This window comes from Corythoichthys intestinalis, chromosome 8, assembly GCF_030265065.1.
Source record: "Corythoichthys intestinalis isolate RoL2023-P3 chromosome 8, ASM3026506v1, whole genome shotgun sequence".
In the NCBI taxonomy this organism is placed as follows: domain Eukaryota; kingdom Metazoa; phylum Chordata; class Actinopteri; order Syngnathiformes; family Syngnathidae; genus Corythoichthys; species Corythoichthys intestinalis.
In genome coordinates this window covers 22,237,450-22,255,685 of record NC_080402.1, presented here as the reverse complement: position 1 = coordinate 22,255,685, position 18,236 = coordinate 22,237,450, and the positions used below count along the sequence as shown (strand labels likewise).

The 18,236-nt window shown below is 39.9% G+C and overlaps 1 long non-coding RNA gene across 2 annotated transcripts in view; it reads right to left on the bottom strand.

The window, feature by feature from the left end:
- Window positions 1-291: 291 nt before the first annotated feature.
- The window catches only part of LOC130920871 (uncharacterized), a 32,753-nt gene continuing 14,808 nt past the window's right edge, over window positions 292-18,236 (bottom strand). Inside the window, exons 2-4 of one of the 2 annotated variants that reach the window (XR_009064228.1) lie at window positions 13,532-13,608; window positions 6,545-6,595; window positions 292-4,656 (exon numbers count right to left, since the gene is read on the bottom strand). This is a non-coding gene — a long non-coding RNA (uncharacterized LOC130920871). Of the gene's footprint in view, window positions 4,657-6,544; window positions 6,596-9,388; window positions 12,472-13,531; window positions 13,609-18,236 lie in introns of those variants that run through there. The other variant, XR_009064227.1, reaches the window with a different exon arrangement.

The window sequence follows — 18,236 nt, the reverse complement described above, 5'->3', positions numbered from 1 at the left end:
TGACATTTTCTGCCTTTTCTTGGTGCATTTCTCTTGGCCTTTGTCAGCTTCTTCGTCATTATCTCCATATTCATGCATAGCTGAAATCAAATACAGTGGGGCAAATAAGTATTTAGTCAACCGCTAATTGTGCAAGTTATCCCACTTGAAAATATTAGAGAGGCCTGTAATTGTCAACATGGGTAAACCTCAACCGTGAGAGAATGTGGAGAAGAAAACAGAAAATCACATTGTTTGATTTTTAAAGAATTTATTTGCAAATCATGGTGGAAAATTAGTATTTGGTCAATACCAAAAGTTCATTTCAATACTTTGTTATGTACCCTTTGTTGGCAATAACAGAGGTCAAATGTTTTCTGTAACTCTTCACAAGCTTTTCACACACTGTTGCTGGTATTTTGGCCTATTCCTCCATGCAGATCTCCTCTAGAGCAGTGATGTTTTGGGGCTGTTGTTGGGCAACACGGACTTTCATCTCCCTCCACAGATTTTCTATGGGGTTGAGATCTGGAGACTGGCTCGGCCATTCCAGGACCTTGAAATGCTTCTTACGAAGCCACTCCTTTGTTGCCCTGGCTGTGTGTTTGGGATCATTGTCATGCTGAAAGACCCAGCCACGTCTCATCTTCAATGCCCTTGCTGATGGAAGGAGATTTTCACTCAAAATCTCTCGATACATGGCCCCATTTATTCCTTTCTTTACACAGATCAGTCATCCTGGTCCCTTTGCAGAAAAACAGCCCCAAAGCATGATGTTTCCACCCCCATGCTTCACAGTGGTTATGGTGTTCTTCGGCTGCAATTCAGTATTCTTTCTCCTCCAAACACGAGAACCTGTGTTTCTACTAAAAAGTTCTACTTTGGTTTAATCTGACCATAACACATTCTCCCAGTCCTCTTCTGGATCATCCAAATGCTCCTGAGCGAACCGCAGACAGGCCTGGACGTGTACTTTCTTCAGCAGGGGGACACGTCTGGCAGTGCAGGATTTGAGTCCCTGGCGGCGCATTGTGTTACTGATAGTAGCCTTTATTATTGAGGTCCCAGCTCTCTGTAGGTCATTCACTAGGTCCCCCCACGTGTGGTTCTGGGATTTTTGCTCACTGTTCTTGTTATTATTTTGACGCCACGGGGTGAGATCTTGCATGGAGCCCCAGATCGAGGGAGATTAGTAGTGGTCTTGTATGTCTTCCATTTTCTAATAATTGCTCCCACAATTGATTTCTTCACACAAAGCGTTTTACCTTGCTTGCTGTCCGAGCATTTAAAAGGATGCTCTCCACACTACAGTTGATGCTAATGCGAAAGCTATGCTAACGCGACAAGTTACATTTAGTGCGTGATGATCACTCAGCACAGAAAATTCTAAAGGCTAAAGCAACATTACATATTCTCTCTTGCCAAGATAAGAAAACAAATCTTACCATGTGTTTCCAAACAAGAAGGAGAGTGAGGGAGAGGCGCAGCACATCTCACGAGTGAAACGATGATGCTACGATGCAAGCTGACGTACTCCACGTACAACATGAAAATGTCACGCACTGTGAACATATAACAAACTATATGTTGCATTTTCGTCTCTTCAGACGAAAACTTCCGTCTCGTTATGTTCAAGTCTCCCAAGCCACGTTTTTAGCTTGTCATTAGGAGTGGGAACCTCTTCGTACCTCACGATACGATTTGCGATACAATGCTCACAATAATGATGATCTGACAATACAGCGATACAACAATTATCAATACATTGGTCAGGAAATTATTCTCGCATATTCTACAAACAACTAAAAAACAAGCTTCTGCTGTGAATTAGTTTTTATCACTAGTAGACATCCAGTCCATTTGAACTGGGAGGGTGGCAGCGAATGAACCTTCGTTCAGGGGACAGCAGTTGCCGCAGGAGGCAAAGTGACGGGCTGAAGCCTACCCGCCAGGTCGGTCAGGTGAGGTGTGAGCTGGATCAACTGGGTGGCCATGGCCGTCTGGAACTGCTCCTGACGGTCGAGTCTGTTGGCGTGGCCCTGGAGCGAAGCGCAAAGTCCATTATAGCCAAAGTGTACTGTCACACTTAGACAAGATGAGCGGACTCAGATGAAGAATTCAGTCTTTTAATAACATAAAATGGTCAGAGGCAAGTATAAACTGAGGGCGCTCCAGTAGGAGGAAATAACGGGCTATGAAACAAAAATAATAAAAACGAGAAACAAGAGAGCCAGGCAAAATGCACTGGAGTATACAATTACAACAAAGGGCGATGCATGAGGCACAAAAAACAAAGAGCTATGGCAGAATAATATGAACAACTTACTACTTAGAATATCTTTGGCTACGGACTGGCTTTAGTGGCAACGAAGGGCGAAGACACTTTGGCACAAGACTAGGGAGTGACAAACAATTTAAGCAAAGGAGGAATGGGGCACAGGTGGGAACAATAACTAATCATAATCAGAGACAGGTGAGACAGCAGGAAGGGTGAGTGGTGGAAACAGGAGGTTGAGCCTTCAAAATAAAGCAGGAAGAGACAATACACCAAGACATGACAACCCACACCCAGGCGTGACAGATTCTTGGCAGGAGCATATCGACAACCTTTTGGGACACAAAGTATCACGATATATCACCATTTCGATATTTTGTCACACCCCCACTTGTCATGGTCACGTTATCGTCATTAAAAAAAATATTTGTCGACGCAATATTTTTGTTATTGTCATTATTGATGAAAACAACACTAATTCATTCATTCATTCAATCAAAATGAATGTGTAGTGTTTTGTTGATTTGACATTTGACAGATTCTTTACACAATTTTATGGCGGAAATCATTCAGGTGACTTGAAGTTCCGCTCTGAGACCCCCGATTTGGCCAACTTTCTAAATTGTCCGATATGCATGTGTGATACATCACTGAAAAGCTTAAAATCTCAATTTTCAGGGGGAAGAAAAATTTTGAACAGGAGGGCATTTTAAAAAAAAAAGTTTTTTAAACAGCAAAACCCTATCTGGAGGTGAGAGCACGCGAGAGAAGAATTACAGACGCCATGACTTTAACGAGATATTACCGCGTACTTACCTTGTTTCGATCCAAAAACTCCATGTAGCATGTATCATCGAGTGTCAATACACAGATGTGAATGACCAAAGCCGGATTTTGGGGGGATTCTATGGGTGAAACATGGTCATATAACAAGGGTCGTGATGCAGAAATCGCAGACATCAACGAGTGGACGAGATTTTCTTTTTCATATATTTACCCTTTTAAACGTTTTTGTGGTTTATTAGAGCCTACATGTATTTTAGTTAGAGGATCACTTTAAAGGGGAGTGCAAGAGCAGAAAGTGCTTTTTCAGTCATGTCTGTGTTTTCCGCCATATACAAGTGAGCGCCGCGATCCACGTCTCATTATTTATTAAATCACCATTAAGCTGCCCCTACTTAATTTTTCAGCAACATGAGCACATCTCCATTTTGTAAATGATTATTAATGAGAGGAAATATTAGTCTGGGTCACAATGTTAAATCAATGACAAAATGCTCATATCCTTCCACAATATGACTAACGATCATTAGTCTTGCAAGAGAAAATGCAGTTATTGATGAGCCTTTGATGCCTTCATTCATTTAGATGTTTTTCAATTGATTTTTTAAGTCTGTAATACATGAGTTGGATGCAAAAGAAAGAACTCTGTATTGAAGTCTCATCGCTCCCATCACCCCGTGTCGCTCTTTCTGATGCCATTAGGCACTGTGGGTCTCTCCCATCATTAGATTAACTCCTGTGCTCTCTCAGTGTGCGCAGGAAGACCATACTCAATAGTTTCACCATTCCAATTGCGCCAAAGTCCTGCTTTCACCTTGTAATTTGAGTCTGACAGGCTCATCAGTGAAGGGAGGCGACAGTGAAATGTGGACCTGCAGATATTCATACCCCATATCGCCTTGATCACACTGTGCACGATTAGAGTGCCCGCTTGGCAGAGGCGATGTTCCTGGGGAAACATTAGCCACATTAGCACCCTCGTCTTCTGCCAGCGGTGTGCCGGGAGTTGGGACGCAATAGCATGGAGACATTTGCCATAATAGAATTTTTAATAGAGTGGATGCATAACACTGGGTCCCGTCACAGATCACAGAGGTGCTTTCAGTCTGTTACAAAAATAACTCTGGTTCCGAGGGAATGTGAAATGAAAGTACATTGAAAAACCAGGGGGAGCAGATAGAAAACATGCAGAATAACAATAAGGAGTCAAGTATTTAGATAATATGACAGAAAATGACAGGACTCATTTGTCAGTCAAGAAAATGATTGCGCTCAGAAAGGTGGAAAACATCATTCAGTGAATATATTTTGTACATTCCAACAAAATAGCTGTTATGTAGAAGGAAGCTGCAGAATGAAATGTTTAGCATTTGTTTAAGGTAATGTGGAAGGACAGTTATCCCCTAAGGTTAGCAGTTCTAACAAACTGTTTGGTGATCACTGAGGATGTCCAACACAAAGCTTCCAAAAAGTGAAAGAACTCCAAACGTTTTCAAGTAATTCACAACACTGGTGTCATATCAGCGTCTTCCAATTGGCCATCCAGGGTAAATAGTGTTATTTGTTTTAGCAATTGCTGTCAAGTTATTTGGAGGAGGATATTTCTCCATTGAAGCTTTCTGGAATACAGAAGGAAAAAAAAAAAAGAGTTCATTCAACTTCACTGCCTATATTAAACTACAGCAGCCATATTCACTTGATAAAACTCCCAAAGTGGCTATGATATTATTAAGATGTTTTATTGCCAGCGCCATAGTTTTATCAAGTACTTAGCAGAGGTGGGTAGAGTAGCCAAAAAATTTACTGAAGTAAGTGTAGCATTACTTCTAAATAATATTACTCACATAAAAGTAGTTACCGAAAAATGTACTCAAGTACAAGGAAAACATTATTAATTGAATAGAATACTCAAGTAATGAGTCACATTGTGAGTAACTGCTTACAATGTCATATTGTTTTCTTAATAATGGTATATACATTTTTCTCAGCACAACTTCACCTACAGTATATCGTCAGCAACCTGTGGCTCTAGAGTCGCATGCGGCTCTTTAGTGCTGCCCTAGTAGCTCCCTGGAGCTTTTTAAAAAAATGTATAAAAATGGAAAAAGATGGGGGAGGGGAAAGTATTTTTAGTTTTAATATGGTTTCTGTAGGAGAACAAACATGACACAAACATTCTTCTAATTCATCAATATTGTAATGAAGTTAAACTTGAGGCAGCATCGTACACCAGAGTATAAGGTGCACAGTCAATGAATAGCCCTTTACATGTATAGGGCACACTGCATTACAAGGCGCAGTAGTAGTAGTAGTAGTAGTAGTAGTAGTAGTAGTAGTAGTAGTGGTTGCCATTGCATTATGCATCCACAAGATGGAGCGCTAAATGGAATGTCATGTCATGTTTAACCAATATTGATCCATATATAAGGCGCATCGGATCATAAGGTGCACTGTCGGGTTTTGAGAGAATTGAAGGCTTTCAGGTACGCCTTATACTGCGAAAAATACGGTAATCATGAAGGCTCATTATGTATTTGTAGCAAAAATTCATTTTGATAATAGGCTAATATAGCTAATACAGCATGTGTTGCCTTCATTATAAGGTTGTATAAAACTTTCAAATTTTTGTGGCTCCACACATATTTGTATTTTTCTTGCTGCAATATGGCTCTTTCAACAATTTGGGTTGCTGACCCCTGACCTATATGAACTGTCATTGTTATACTGTTCTATAGCCCAGTGGTCCTCAACCTGCTAGCTTGGATGGATTTTGTTGTAGGTTCCCAGTCTGGCTCAACAGGTGGCCTTTTCCCCATAAAAAAGCTGTCCAAAGACGTCGTTGCCCGCAGCATACAGCCTCCGTCAGCAGCTAACGTTAATGTTTACATTGACTGACGCTGGGCTGCTACAGGTGTGCAAACACCCCAGTAATGGCAGCCAACCACTAGAGGGCAATGTACGCTATTCTCTAGTCAGATTAGTCAAGAGGCACAAGCCAGATTGCAGTCGTTAACAAGCTATATATTATTTATCTGAGACCCGTTAGCAAACACGCCACAGACCGGTGCCCAGCCTGGTGGTTGGGGATCCCTCGCTGAGCCTATTACATGACTGTATGATGCCAAAAAGATGACAAATTTATCAAATTCAGACCAGAACACTATGACCCATTACCTGTTTAAAGAGCATGACTGTCTTCTAATGGAGAAAAATCATTGTTATCTCTGAATGGTAGGCTATAATGAAGTCATGTTGCAACGTCTCAATGGTAAAACTTGTAGAGCTACTGTCAGCATCTCTGGCAAAAATAAAGTCATTATGTACTCAAGTAAAAGTAAAAAGTATTGTGTGGTAAAATTACTCTAAGGAGTTCATTTTTCTCAAAAAGTTACTCAAGTGAATGTAACAGAATAAATATAACGCATTATTACCCACCTCTGGTACTAAGAAATGATCTTTGTGTTTTTCAACCCAAAATACTGTAGGCAGTTTGAAGGCAGATCTTACCAGTTGTCTCTCCAAAGACCTGATGACACCTTGCACATCCAATACCCACAGCTGTAAGCACAATTTGCAAAAAGTTAAATCACCTTTTCTTTAAACAACATTCAATACACATTTGAGAACTGAGGAGAGTTTTACATGTTTTAGAATTTAACATGTGCATTCACCAAACCCTTCAGAATTTATTTAAAAAGCTTTTTTTTTTTTTTTTTTCCCCCCCCTCCAAATTCAAACCTATGCTAGCGAGCTAATATCTAAGTGAAATCCCATTCAAATTTCAAATTGACCACAAACAATTTGGCCTCTTGCTGTTGATTTTCATTTTGTAAAATGATATGAAACTTGAAGGAATCTGACCATTTAGCCAGATTGCCGGAATCACACCAGCCGAGCCGCCAGAACCGCACTAGCGCAATTCCAACGACTCAGGCCGGCAGAATCCAAAAACCCGGCCAAAAGTCCAAACTCCGAGCGATCGTCTTTGTTAGGTTTTGTGTTTGTTTTTTCCTAGTGTCACTTGTCCCTGTGATTGCCTATTGATTTCACCTGTTGTACCTGCCTCTAGTGTATCCTCCAATCTGCATCCTCCTGTGCTCGCCTGTTCCTCGTTGTGTCGTTACCCCTTGTCTGTGTGTGTGTATATAAGCTCCCGGTTACTTTTCATTCCTTTTTGCCTAATTTTCAATGTGCATGTCCACGTTCATGAGAGCGTTTTCCCCAGTTCCTCGTTCCCCCCATTAGAGAAGGGAAAAGTTATGTGGCCGTCACAGGAAAAAGTTTGGGGACCCCTGCTGTAAATGCTTAACAAACTGTTAACAAATACTTCACAAATCAACAATAAATCATTTATCAACAGTTTACTAATGATCTAATAACTAGTAAAACTGATAGTTATTATAAAGTGTTACCAAAGTCTTTTTGTTTTTCTTGTTGTACCGAACCCGTACCGAATCGTGCCCCCCCCCCCCATTCTGAGGTACGTAACGAATCGTGATTTGTGCGTACATCTCACAATGAACCTCACTTTCTGCTGCCTTTCATTTTGACAAGTTTCTGTTCTGTTTTATTGTCAATAATTGTAAAGTTTAGTATATAAACATAAAACTTACTCTCCTTTGTAGGTCTAATAAAAACTATCTGGGGTGCAACTCAACTTGCTGAAGCCTCAAATTAAATTATCATTCGGCCATTAGACGAGAAAAAGGGTACTATCACCGACCTCATTACCACTGTAGGACCGCCAAGGGTTCTCTTGATGGCTATTACGCAAAATGACCACAACCAACATTGTCTAATGTACTACATTATATGAGTTAAACATCAGTCTCTGAGAAAGAAGTGAGACTATAAAAATGGCAAGACATAAATTCATTTGTATCATGGGATGATTTATACAATTGTTATTACTCATCTGTGACAACCTATCCATTTACGCATAGGGCGGAAAACACAGACAAGACTGAAAAAGCAGTTTCTGCTCTTGCACTCTTGCACAGAAAGTGCTGTATTTTAAGCCAAAACAACTGTTGTGTTTGATAGAACAATATGTCTATATGCTGCCATAGCAGATTCATGGCGCATTAAGCCCCCGAACTATTTTTAATTTGCCTGTTTTACCCTGGAAATCCCCATTTACAGACATCGCGCAACCGTTTTTGTTTCAACCCAGCCATGAAAACAAAGTAACTAATTATATTTATTATTCAAAATGTCTGTCATTTTTAGCATAGAATCATTAATCGATGTCTAATATTTTGTTTTAAAAAAAAGACCTTAAAAAAATTATTCACTTGCATATTTTAAACCTTTAAACAAATTACGTCACAATGAAAAAAATGGCGTCTGTAAAAAAGTCACAAATATCTACCTCATAACTATCGCTAAATTGTATTTTTTTGTTATTGTCGCATTTTCCCAGATATGTTAATTATAAATAATCGATCCAAACAAAGAAAAATTGAAAAATAACGTTTAAAAGAGTAAATATATGAAAAAGAAAATCTCTCCCACACCTTGATGTCTGCGGTTTCTGCATCGCGACCCTTGTTATATTACCATGTTTCACCAATAAAATCCCCCAAAAATCCAGCTGTGTCCATACACAGCTGTGTCTTGACACAGAGTTTTTGGATCGAAACAAGGTAAGTACGCGACAATACCTCGTTAAAGTCATGGCGTCTGTAATTCTGCTCTTGGGTGCTCTCACCTCCAGATAGGGTTTTAGTGTTTAAAAAATATTAATTTTTTTAAAAAATGCCCTCATGTCCAAAATTTTTCTTCCCCCAGAAAATTGAGATTTTAAGCTTTCCAATGATGTATCACACATGCATATCGGACAATTTTGAAATTTGGCCAAATTGGGGGTCTCAGAGCGGAACTTCACGTCACCTGAGTGTTTTCCGCCATATGCATGTGTGCTTTAGTGACATTATCAAAATTTTGGCAAAATTTGATAAATGAAACATTTACCTTAAGCTGTCATTCAACCACTATTTAGCAACTCATTTAAGATGTGGACAGTTAATTACTCACACCCTGCTGGAGGCGGCTCATAAAACAACAAGTTCATTACAGGAGATAATTAATTGTATTTTCTAAAAAATTCTAAATCCTGCTTTTTAATTGAGATTATTAAAAATTTACCATGCATGAAAGACAAACTGAGGCCTAGAGATCTGCCTGTAAATTAGTATTTATTCCAATTTTCATGTTCACAGCCTGAAACAACGACAGGATATGTCGTTTAGTTTGCACCAAGAAAACCTGATACATATTAATAAAACCCTGAGGGCTTCTTACACAGAAAAAGAAAAAAACCTAAGATATAGTCATGCCTGACGCTCTTACTCTGGGGTCCTGTCTCTTTTCGATGCTCCATTCTCGGACATCTCTCCAATGTTGAGGAAAACATGCGTCAGTGGACTGTCTGCCCCCCTTCTTTGCCATGATGCTCCCTCTAACACATACCGTCCTTGCTGGTCTTATCGCATCAAACACTGTAGACTGTAACTTGATTCTAGAAATTGATACTCGTCAAGGCATGTCCCTGGTGTAGGCTTGCAACACAACATATCCCCTACGAATAGAATGGGTTCACTGCACGGCAGATTGTAAACTGAATTCCCATGAGGAATTATAATTACAGTGGTACCTCTACATACGAACTTAATTCGTTCCAGGACCTTGTTTATAAGTCGAAATGGTCGAATGTTGAGCAGGATTTTCCTATAAGAATACATTATAATTCCATTCATTTGTTCCACAGCCCGATAACCAACACTAAATCCTTAATACTGCTGGTACTATTACAAATGGCAATTACACATTGCAAAACATTTTTTACAAAAAATGAAAATCTCAATAATAACACAGTAAAATAATAATTCCTGCAATAACGTAACGAATCAGGTTCTAATGTGGCGGATGTGTTTTGCGTACTGTACCTGAATGCACAGAGTGGCTGACGTGACAGTGAGATAGGTGCGGTAGAGATTTTACCTTCTCTTTTAAAGCTATGTTGTTAGCATCAAATGCGGCGCACAGTAGGCGTGTTATGTTGCACAAGTTCTGAAATAAATGATTTAAAACCTGACGAAGCTGGCGATTTCTTTGGTGATGTTATCACAATAATAATTGTCACCTTAACTTATAAAGACTGGTCAACGGAGGTCGGAGTAGGACCGTCGCGATTATAGACAGTATGCAAGGCCGTCCCAGCCTATACACAGACTATGCAGCTGCTTAGGGCCCCTGACCACTAGGTGGCCCTCAATCTGGTAACCTCATTTTTTATGTTGTTAATAGAACATCGTGAATAATGTGGCGCGCATTGCCGTTTATCCATGCAAACATCCATTTTCTTGTCATTACATGTCATTTGGGGTGAGAAGTTTGATGTATGCAGTGCAACAAAATATGATTTATATACAAAATATGGACGTATGGATTGGATTGCATGTATGGGTTTCACAGTACACTGTGACGAAATGGTTGGCCAAAAATATGGGCCCCTTGGCATTATTTTGCTTAGAGCCCCCAAATGGCCTGGGCCGGCCCTGACAGTACGGCTGTATTTTCGAGTCAGTTCACGAACGCTCACACCACGCTCATATTTTTCTATCATTTCCATCTTCATTTCAATGTTAAGTGTCACCTTTTATCTTTTTTCACCACCTGCACCAACCTTCTTGGAACCCATGTTGATTTCTCTCAAGAAAATCTGCTGTGTGTGTCTTACGGGAAAACACTTTTTTTTTTTTTTTTAATTCAAAACCGATATAGCTATGCTATAGCAAGCTAATGTCTGAGTGAATTTTGAGTGAACGTTTTTCATGTCTACGTTATTTTAGTGTTGCATCCTTGCATCACATTCTATTATACTGTAGTGTATAATATGCAAATGCGCAAATGTTTTTTTTTCTTGTTATACTTCCTCATACCAAGTATGGGTCAACTGACAATGAGCAAACCAGTTTCTCCTCCCATTAGATAGACAGCTAGCAGTTGAAAAAAATGGAATTATGGTAAGCTTGTAAATGAGGGGCAAACCTGTCCAAAACTTCTAAAGTCTAAGTCTAAAACGACTCATTGCCTTTTGTCAATGTATGAAAATTGAGCCCTGTGTGTCCTAACCTTTGCCCAACCCCTTAGACCAGTGGTTCTTAACTGGAGTTCAATTGAACCCCAGGGGTTTGGTGGGTAAGCCTAAGGGGTTCGGTGAAGGTTAAGAAATGCAGAAACCTATTTTTGTACGCTGACTAAATCTAGGCAAAGTGGCGTTTTAGTGGTTTTGGGCTGATTTACCCTCAATTTACAGGCCTTATTCCATTTATTTCAGCTGCTAGCCCTCTTTGTGATGGGAGTAGTAATCAGTTTGCTCAGTGGAAGGTTGACTGGCATTTGGTATGAGGAGGTATAACAGGCCTACAGACAACGTAACTCCATAGATAATTTAAAAAATACGGTGAACCCACATGTGAAACTTGTGGTGTGAAATTTCCCCTTTAATGATCGTACTGTAAGTTGTGTACAGTATGTATCATATATTGCTTTTATTGCCACTATTGTTCGGATACAAGAAAATGCTGTAGATGTTCGGTCACTTCCTATTAATTTAGAGCAGTGATTCTTAACCTGGGTTCGATCGAACCTCAGGTGTTCGGTGAGTAAGTCCAAGGGGTTTGGCAGATGTAAAGAAACGCAGAGCCCTATTTCCGTACGCTGAATAAATTAAGGCAAAATGGCTTTTAAGATCAGGTTTTGGACTGGTTTGCTCTCAATTTGCAGGCTTAATCCATTTATATTAACTGCTAGTCCTCGATCTGATGGGATGAGGAACTGGTTTGCTCAGTAGAGGGTTGACTCGCACTTTATATTTTATTCTTCTTTTATTCTTTCTATTTTATTTGATTGAAGTGACTTTTTCATCGATTGAAAATACCGTAATTACCCGAATATAACGCACACTTTTTTCCCCCAAAATCAACTTGTAAACTCATGGTGCGCATTATAAACGGGTACATGGATGGAGACAGAAATATATATGTATTACATATATATATAAACCGATTTTTTTTTCATTGACACGGCCACGTTGTGTTAAAGAAACGTTTGCGGCGACCCGTTGCCGACCATTACGGTACGTGACGTCACCATTTTGTTTCGGTAATACTTCACTCTAATCGGCCGAATGATTTCGTCTGTGTTAAATTCTGCTTTTTTCACTCTTCATAAAGCACAGAATTTAGTTTCTTAAACTCATTTGAGTCGACGTTTATTGCAGCTCCGCAATTCGGACCATATCAAATGTAAGGACACACACTTCCTATGTCCGTCAACTATATCGGTCCCTCGGGAAATTCAAACCCAAATAACAATAGTTCCTTTTGTTACTGTCGAGTTGACAGCTATGAGCTCTCACGGATTTTCGACTTACGTTCTCACTTTCATTTTACCGTATCAATCCATGGAAGAAACATTTATTCATCATGAGGAAACGAGCAAGTTATACAGCAGCCTTTAAAAGAAAAGTCACATCTGTTTTGTTTTCTCCTAGATTCTGGTAAGTTGGAGAAGTTGTCAAATCATATTATTACCGTAAATATTGTCAGTTTACGGTAATGTTTTGAACTACCAATGTGCTATGCTTGTGCTGTGTTTCACCAGTCAGTAAAATGACATCTCTGTATCTGTACACAAGCTCTGTTTTCTTCTAAAATCAGGGTGCGCGTTATAAACGGGTACAATAATTTTCCCTAGATTTTACAAGTAAATTTGGGGTGCGCATTATACACGGGTGCGCCTTATATTCGGGAAATTACGGTATATATTTTGATTGAAGCAACTTTTTTTTGATTGAATAGTAAAGACACAAATCTACCTCCATACTAGCGCTCTTCCCATTACATAACAAAACTATTTTTTTGTTTGTTTTTTAATATTGAAGATTTGTCTGCGAGCCAGATGCAGCTTTCAAAAGAGCCATAGGTTCACAACCCCTGCATTAGATGACTCTGCGCTGAAAGGTAGTGTTATGCCGTGATTAACCAATATTGTTCCACATATAAGGCGCATCGGATTTAAGGCGCACTGCCATATTTGAGAAAATTGAAGGCTTTTAGGTGCGCCTAATAGTGTGGAAAATACGGTATTAATTTTTGGACTAAACGTTTTGAATTTTACAGACGAAAACATTTTGAGTGTTCGTCAACAAAAACTAGACGAAATTTGTGAGATTTCGTCGATGACGAAGAACACATTTTGGAAATGAGTGAACTAAATGAAGATAAATAAGTATTTGCGTCCAAAATTTTAAGACTAATACGAAAATTAATAGGGCAACCAAGAACAAAACTGCACATGTGTCAAAGCAAAACCCGAATTCACACAAGAAATGACAAAGGAAATCTTTTCAAGGTCCATGCTTTGCAGCTAAGATGATCTATTGGCATGGTTTTAGTCATTTAAATGCAAAAATGTTTTATTGTTTACCTGTACAACCTCACGTCTCAGCCTCACTGGTGAGAACATTACGTGCCGCTGCCTTCTCCCAGGAGTCTTTTGGAAAGCTGTGAAGATGAAAAGAAGCTGATGGGAGAGGTTATTGGGTCAAAGCCAGAAATGTGCATTACATTACCTTGCATGATATTGTATTATAGATATGATACGTTTGTTGGAGTAGGAGGATGAAGCTGTCGAGTCAGCGTTTGTTTGTAACATGATAAACATCATTTACATGTTCTCTCTTTGCTATTCAGTAAACAGACTGCAACATTCCAAAGTACGTAATTGAAGCTTAGATAAAACCCAAAACAGTAAACGCATTCGTGCGGAATAACGAAAGGATGAAAACTAAACACCTGTCTAGATGCAGCGTGTTTGTTTTGGCTTTAATCTAAAACAATTTCCTCAAAGGGCATCTTAAATGAGTGTCAGCCTTTTTCAGCATGGCAGTGCTGCTGCTGCGCAACAACATAATGAACTTGGCATTTGAATTGCATATTTGTCATATTTGGCCATCACAGCATGCCTTATAGCTGTGGATTTCAATGAGTGACAAATTATGAGGCTGGCTCAATAAACGTCTGCAAATGTCATCACCCCTGCTAAAGAGGATATTGTCTCATTTGTTCTTCAGTTTCCTGATTAAGGACTCAACTGACTCATATATTTTGTAAGAAATTTTACTCAGAAAATGTACTGTATTGTATGTGCTGTTTACAAGGGCGGATATCCCACTAAACTGTTTCCCCCAATAATTTGTGACACAATAAATATTTTTGGAGCTGAAGACTACATTCAAAGTAAAATCTATTCAGTTGCAAGGTTTCCCCTACAGACAAGAGATTGTGGCGCCCCGCCACCACAAAACAAACGCCGCCACGCCTTGCAAATGAAATGTTTTTTGTGTTTTTAAAATGTTTTTAAGACCGTTTCAAACTATTGGCAGCCGAGTGTGAAGGGTTCAGCGGCAACCTATTCATTGTGTATTGTAATGTCCGTAACTAAGCGCGGCCCCCTTAAGAGACGATCGGACTGGGGAGCTGTGACGCAGAGGAAGTGAGTAGGAAGAATGAGAGAACGGGCGAGATAGCGAGAGATAGCTGTCGCATGTCGTGGCAGCCCGCTGTTATTTTGTTATTGCTTTTCTTTATTATTGTTACCACAATAAAGTGGGTAAACCAATACCGACTCCTCTCCTTTCCCATATCCAGTGCATTAAAGTAGTTTGGATCGGACTTTTCGGCAAAAGGGAGGTGGACGGCCATCTTGGATGGAAGACTTCAGTTTGAATGAATTTGCGCCAGAGTCACGGCCCAAAATAGAGCACCGCCAACGTCAACAACGAGGTGCAGGCGTACTTATACCTGCGTTACGAGGCTGTTTTGGCGGACGGATATAAGCAATCACGGCTGACGAAACCTCTGATGAATGCGCTTTTTTTCCAAGTTTCACGAGCTCTGGGACACTTGAAAAATGACTCTCATACCTCTCCTTGCTAAGTTAATGGTACCTTGATGTGCATGTGAAAACTAGTAAAACTCTTTAGACGGCTATTAGAAATTTCACCCTACTCCTTGAAATGGGTCCGTTAACAGAAGGACTATTATTGTTGTGGTAATGTAGTCCGTATTCGGACCAAATAAAAGGAAAAAGAAGGACTACGACGGGGTCTGCAACCTGCGGCTCTTTAGCGCTGACCTAGTGGCTCCCTGCAGCTTTTTAAAAGATTTTTGAAAATGAAAAAGATGAAGGAGGGAATTTTTTTGTTTTAATGTGCTTTCTGTAGGGGGACAAACATGACCCAAACATTCTTTCAATTCATTAATATTGTAATGAAATTAAACTTGAGGTGGCATCGTACAACAGAGTCGTCACGTGGTGCGTGATTCTCTATAGGATCCACGGCAGGGAAAATAAACATTTAATCACGAAGGCTAATTATGTATTTGAAGCCAACTTAGTCATTTTGATTGTAGGCTAATATACAGTGTATCACCAAAGTGAGTACACCCCCTCGCATTCCTGCAGATATTTAAGTATATCTTATAATGGGACAACAATGACAAAATGACACTTTGACACAATAAAAAGTAGTCTGTGTGCAGCTTATACAGTTGTGGTCAAAAGTTTACATACACTTGTGAAGAACATAATGTCATGGCTCTCTTGAGTTTCCAGTTATTTCTACAACTCTGATTTTTCTCCGATAGAGTGATTGGAACAGATACTTCTTTGTCACGAAAAACATTCATGAAGTTTGGTTCTTTTATGACTTTGTTATGGGTTAACAGAAAAAGTGATCAAATCTGCTGGGTCAAAAATATACATACAGCAACACGAATTAGCAATTTCTTGTGAGTGATTATTGACTTGAACAATCATTGACTTGAACAAGTCAGGAAAGTCACTTGGAGCCATTTCAAAGCAGCTGCAGGTCCCAAGAGCAACAGTGCAAACAATTGTTTGTAAGTATAAAGTGCATGGCACTGTTTTGTCACTGCCACGATCAGGAAGAAAACGCAAGCTATCACCTGCTGCTGAGAGAAAATTGGTCAGGAGGGTGAAGATTCAACCGAGAATCACCAAAAAGCAGATCTGCCAAAAATTAGAAGCTGCTGGAACACAGGTGTCAGTGTCCACAGTCAAGCGTGTTTTGCATCTCCATGGACTGAGAGGCTGCCGTGCAAGAAGGAAGCCCTTGCTCCAAAAGCGGCACCTTAAGGCTCGACTGAAGTTTGTTGCTGATCACATGGACAAAGATAAGACCTTCTGGAGGAAAGTTCTGTGGTCAGACGAAACAAAAATCGAGCTGTTTGGCCACAATGCCCAGCAATATGTTTTGGAGGAGAAAAAGTGAGGCCTTTAACCCCATGTACACCATGCCTACCGTCAAGCACGGTGGTGGTAGTATTATGCTGTGGGGTTGTTTTGCTGCCAATGGAACTGGTGCTTTACAGAGTGTAAATGGGATAATGAAGAAGGAAGATTACCTTCAAATTCTTCAAGATAACCTAACGTCATCAGCCCGAAGATTGGGTCTTGGGCACAGTTGGGTGTTCCAACAGGACAATGACCCCAAACACACATCAAAAGTGGTAATGGAATGGCTAAATCAGGCTAGAATTAAGGTTTTCAAATGGCCTTCCAAAAGTCCTGGCTTAAACCCCATTGAGAACTTGTGGACAACGCTGAAGAAACAAGTCCATGTCAGAAAGCCATCAAATTTAACTGAACTGCACCAATTCTGTCAAGAGGAGTGGTCAAAGATTCAACCAGAAGCTTGTGGATGGCTACCAAAAGCGCCTAATTGAAGTGAAAACAGCCAAGAGACATGTTACCAAATATTAGCGCTGCTGTATGTATATTTTTGACCCAGCAGATTTGATCACTTTTTTCTGTTCACCCATAATAAAGTCATAAAAGAACCAAACTTCATGAATGTTTTTTGTGACAAAGAAGTATCTGTTCCAATCACTCTATCAGAGAAAAATCAAGAGAGCCATGACATTATGTTCTTCACAAGTGTATGTAAACTTTTGACCTTTGACTCTTGCTGTGGTTAAAGCAGGACTCTCACATATCTTTTTCATTTTAAGTGGGCCAAATCAATTATATTTAAAGTAAAATAATGAAAATTGTTGCTGTAATTTCATTCTTTCAATAAGCCATGTAACTTGCTATGATTCGAGGTTTTGAACAGGCATGATACTGGTGTGTGGCCACCGTGTACACATCTGATGTTGCTCACTGTGGTCCGCAATATGCTCAGGGAGCTAGTGTGTATGCTCAGACACATGAAAAATTAGAGGGAACATTGTTGATGAACACATGCAAAGTTTGTATTGGTAAAATTACACCGAAATCCGAAAAGCTCTTCAGCTGCCCTTTCAGCTAATGATAACATTTGAGTAGAAGTATATATACAGTGGGGCAAATAAGTATTTAGTCATCCACCAATTGTGGAGGTTCTCCTACTTGAAAATATTAGAGAGGCCTGTAATTGTCAACATGGGTAAACCTCAACCATTAGAGACAGAATGTGGAAAAAAAAAAACAACAGAAAATCACATTGTTTGATTTTTAAAGAATTTATTTCCAAATTAGAGTAGAAAATAAGTATTTGGTCACCTACAAACAAGCAAGACTTCTGGGTGTCAAAGAGGTCTAACTTCTTCTAACAAGGTCTAATGAGGCTCCACTCGTTACCTGTATTAATGGCACCTGTTTTAACTCATTATCGGTATGAAAGACACCTGTCCACAATCTCAGTCAGTCATACTCCAAACTCCACTATGGCCAAGACCAACGAGCTGTCAAAGGACACCAGAGACAAAATTGTAGACCTGCACCAGGCTGGGAAGACTGAATCTGCAATAGGTAAAACGCTTGGTGTAAAGAAATCAACTGTAGGAGCAATTATTACAAAATGGAAGACATACAAGACCACTGATAATCTCCCTCGATCTGGGGCTCCATCCAAGATCTCAACCCGTGGTGTCAAAATGATAACAAGAACGGTGAGCAAAAATCCCAGAACCACACGTGGGGACCTAGTGAATGACCTACAGAGAGCTGGGACCACAGTAACAAGATGCGCCGCAAAGGACTCAAATCCTGCACTGCCAGACGTGTCTCCCTGCTGAAGCCAGTACATGTCCAGGCCCGTCTGCGTTTCGCTAGAGAGCATTTGGAT